Source organism: Sceloporus undulatus, chromosome 5 (genome assembly GCF_019175285.1).
Source record: "Sceloporus undulatus isolate JIND9_A2432 ecotype Alabama chromosome 5, SceUnd_v1.1, whole genome shotgun sequence".
NCBI lineage: Eukaryota > Metazoa > Chordata > Lepidosauria > Squamata > Phrynosomatidae > Sceloporus > Sceloporus undulatus.
The window spans coordinates 2,565,955-2,570,497 of NC_056526.1; the positions used below are offsets into that span (position 1 = coordinate 2,565,955).

The window sequence follows — 4,543 nt, forward strand, 5'->3', positions numbered from 1 at the left end:
ATTACAAAGTAGCCCCGCTTGGGCAGTGGCCCCAAACCAGGAAGCACAAACAAAATGGACAGAATATTATATCCTTTGATTTGGTCAACTAGTTTCATTAGGCATCAAACTGTTGTATGCATAGTGGACTTGATGCCTATCACTAAATCCAGAAGAACACCACATACCAGACATGCATACATCTGATTCCCAGCTGTTGGGAGCAGATGTCAGAAGACACTTTTCAGTGCCCTTTGGTTTTCAGTGCCCTTTGGTTGGTTCCTTTGGAAGATGCAATGATGGGCCTGATTACATTTGACCTGATGAAAGCATTCAGTTCTTAAGCTGTGAAGACATCTGCCTATCATGGAGAAGGTCCTTGTTTTATCCCCTGGCAACTCCAGGTAAAGGCTGGTTGAATCCCTGGAAGCTATTGCAACCAGTCACTGTCACACAATCTGCCATGCAATGAGACACCATCAAAGCAGTGGCATTCCAATCCAGGGTGTTACCAGAAGCATGTTCAACAAGTGGGAACGACAGATCTGAATCACATCATTCTGGAGGGGAGGGACTAACGTCAGACGGGTATTTTCCATCCCTCCTCAGTTTTTGGTAGATCCACCATTCCTCCGCATCCCTCTCAGTGCTGCCTTTGTGCTTGCTGCTGCATGACCTATGGGCACATGATTTTTAAAATGAATAAATACATAAATAAATAGATAAATAAATAAATAAATAAATAAATGGTTTGCTTAATTGAGTTCTGACTATTTGCAGTGAGGCAAGTAGTTGCAAAATATTTTAAATATATATACAGTCCACCCTTCCCTTATGCGGGGGATCCGTTCTGGACCCCCCCCCCGGCTGTGGTGGGGCGGCAGTGGCATGCGGGGTGCACACCATGGGAGCGTGCACCATTGCATGCTTCCTGCACGTGCCTTCGTGACTTCCATTGCAGCTTCCAGCATATGCCGGAAGCTGGGTAAAACACACCCACATATAACGCAGGCGCGCTGTGTGTGTGTGTGTGTGTATGTATGGTTCCCAAGCCAAGCTGCCCAGGCTGCCACTTATATCACTGATGATGCAGAGATGATTGACATGCATTTTGAAGCGGTGCAAACTAGTGGGGATGACAATCCACTTTCATAGTGGAAATGATGGACCTTTTGGAATCAATTTACCAACACGGAGCAAAGGCAAATTGGAAACTGGTTTAAATGTAAGTGGGAATGAGCCCCTATTAGTGGTGGCTCAGAAACAACTTAGTGTAGTGGTTTGGTTGTTAGACTGGGATTCTGGAGACCAGCAGTGTTTGAATCCCCACTCAGCCATGAGGAAAATGACGACAACAAGGAGTGGCTGAAGGGAATCATCCCTTCTCATCCTCTCAAATACCTTTCTTCATTGGGTAGAGAGCTGTTGTAGCACTGAAAGAAAGAAGTTGGCAGCGTGAGTTTTCGTAGACTTGAGCCTACTTCCAAATGCATCTGAGGGAGTAGACTATAGTCTAGGAAAGCTCAGGCTGCCAGCTTCGTTCTTTCAGTTTGCTTCAAAGGTGCTACAAGATCTCTCTACAGACTAACATGGCTATATTTTTGAATTCTTCTCTTCACCGGTTTGTTTTGCTTGTTCCTTGGGTTGAAAGCTCCCCTGTCTATCTCTGCTTGGGCTCCTCATGTCACAGCTACCTATCAGTGTCCTACCAAGGTCCTTATCCATGTCTCACCGAAGCTCATCTTGCAGCTACCTTCAGTGGTGGCTTGTCCAATTGCCTCTCTGAGAATTCTCTAAACTTAATATAAGGGATCTTCTCCTCACCTGCATGGCTCTGCACTTGACTGGAAAAAAAAGAACAGGCAAGCTGAGGGTTTGATAGAATCATAGAATCATAGAGTTGGAAAAAACCGCAAGGGCCATCCAGTCCAAACCCATTCTGCCATGCAGGAAATCTCAATCAAAGCATCCCCATTGACAGATGGCCATCCAGCCTCTGCTTGAAGACCTCTAAGGGAGGAGACTCCACTAGACTCCTGTACTCCTTCCCACAGAGGCTCTGCAAAAGACGTCCGCAGGAGTCTGAGCTTTTTCATTCCAAATGTTCCCCTTGGAGGTGGGACAAGAAAAAGAGGAGCAGAGCCAGACCTTATTCCCACTTACAGATAAATCGTTCTGTGATCCGAATCAATGGATCAATTTGACAGTGGAGCCCTGATCACATTTTCCCTCTAAAATAATCCACCTGTGGTTGACATTCATGAGTGAATCAATTCAAAATGGACCCACTCCAACTGGCCGAATGGCAAATGTAAACCAATTCTGATCCGCATCTGGTTCACTCTTGCATGGAATCGATTTACCGAAAAAGAAGCAGAAAACACCAGTGTCAAAAAGACGGGGGTTAAATGGGTCTAGCGCATGGCCCCCCTCTTGGAATTGCTTCAGTGATGTAGTTTAAGTGGGAATCAGGGTTGTTTGGACTGGCTCAAACCAATTTGCAATCTGGTTTAAAAGACAGTGGGAATCCGGCCCAAGACTCAGATGGAAAATGCCAACATTGCCCTTGTAAAGTAACAAGGGTAGCCCTTTAAAGGGGCCAAAGGATTGAGAGACCAAACCCAGAGACACACAGATACATTTGGAGGGGAATTCATTTATTGTCATCCATATCTAGATGAGAGAAAGCCTGTCCCAGAGACCTTTGATAGGTTTGTAGCTCTTGGAATGGGATGCACACAAGGAACTGGGTTGACATGGGAAGGCCACCTCTTCCTTGGCGCTGAACACGTTGAAGCCACAGGGTACTGATCCCTCTCAGTAAAGGGACAGTTTGCAGAGGAAAGGCTGCTCTACATCACAGTCCTCGTCGTTCCATTTCATATAGTCTGGAAGAAAACAGAAAAGCAGTATCAGAGACTTCTTTGCTCTCTTCTGTCTTGCTGCATTTAAAGAACTCTTCTGGTTTTTGACACTGGAAAAACCTCGTTGAAAAGAAGGATGCAGCAGTCAGGCTTTTGCTCAGTTTTCTCCTGGTATGTGGACATCCTGAAGGGTTCTGGGAGATTCTACTGCACAGAAAACCAGGTCTATTTTCCTGAGACCATTATACCACTAAATACAACTCTTAGTAGCCTCTGAAGTTTGATGGGGGCTCTTATATAAAATGGTAAAACCAAGGGTTGCTTTTTGGATTTTTTTTTCCATGTGTAAATATTGTCAAACAATGGATGACTGAAACTGTAGATGCAGAATCTAGTGGATACAGAGGGCCAACAGTAAATTGGGATAGTTTCTATAACCTCAATCCTAGTCCTGACTAGAGTAGAGCCATTGGGTCAGTTGGCTTTTACTTAAGTCTTGACTCCTCAATCAGCAATTGATTTTGCTCATACTAACCAACTGCTGTCAAGATCTGAAAAACCTGTATCACTTCAGCCAGCCCTTCGAAAGTTTAGAGCAAGGGACTTTGATTTGCATCCTTCTGGATCCTGTTCCATTTCTCTCACTCCCACAATGGGATAATTTATGCTTTACACCTGAGGCTTTGCTATCCCTCTGTACTGCACCTGAAAAAGAGGGTTTAGATCAGGGGTAGGCAACCTGCGGCCCGTGGGCCGGATGCGGCCCGGCAAGGCCTTGGGACTGGCCCCAGCCTGGTCCTGCCGCCGATTGCCGCCGGGGCCTTTGGGGGACGATTGTCTATAGAAGCCTCAGAAACATGCATTTATATTAACATTTTTTTAAAAACCAGCAAATTTTTTTGCGTGTCCTCCATTTTTTTTTTAAAAAGTGTCTTCCATTTGAAAATTTTGTCCTACATTTGTCCTGGTTTATTTATATATTTAATTTTTTAAAAAAATATTTAATTATTTATTTTTTGGCTTCGGCCCCCCAGTTGTCTGAGGGACAGCAACCCGGCCCCCGGCTCAAAAAGGTTGCCTACCCCTGGTTTAGATCTATGAAAGCCCATGCTAAAACAAAAAACAGTTAATATTAAAGACCTAATTTTAATTGCTTTAAATTTTTTATTGTCAAGTTTTTAAAATGTTTTTATTGTGTGAGCCCTCACTGGTCCTTTTGTGGGAGAAAGGCGACATAAAAATGACAATGGCAATGCAATTTGTTTCTTCTCTCCCTCCCTCCTTTTTATACTATGGTTGGGACTAACTGATGGGATTCCAGTCACAATTGAACAGTGGGCCCTTGGTATCTGCTGCATTTTGGTTCCAGGTCCCTTCATGGATCCTAAAATCCATGGAAGTTCAAGTCCCACTGTGTGCAATGAGCTATTATTGTTATTATTATTACTACTACAACAGTGGGCTCTTGGTATCTGCTGGGATTTGGTTCCAGGAACCTCTGTGGATACCAAAATCTGTAGATGCTCAAGTCCCTTTGTATGCAATGGGGTATTACTTTTCCTCCTCCTAGTAGTAAAAATCCTCCATTGCATAATGCTACTACCTTGCTACCACTGGGCTTTGGTTCCAGGACCCCCAGTGGATACCAAAATCTATGGATGCTCAAAGCCCATTATATACAAGGGTGTATTATTATTATT

At 44.2% G+C, this 4,543-nt stretch overlaps 1 long non-coding RNA gene across 1 annotated transcript in view; it reads right to left on the bottom strand.

Annotated features, from left to right (window-relative positions):
• Positions 1-2,661: 2,661 nt before the first annotated feature.
• The window catches only part of LOC121930686, a 5,921-nt gene continuing 4,039 nt past the window's right edge, over positions 2,662-4,543 (bottom strand). The window contains exon 5 of the long non-coding RNA XR_006103993.1: positions 2,662-2,867. This is a non-coding gene — a long non-coding RNA (uncharacterized LOC121930686). The remainder of the gene's footprint in view (positions 2,868-4,543) is intronic.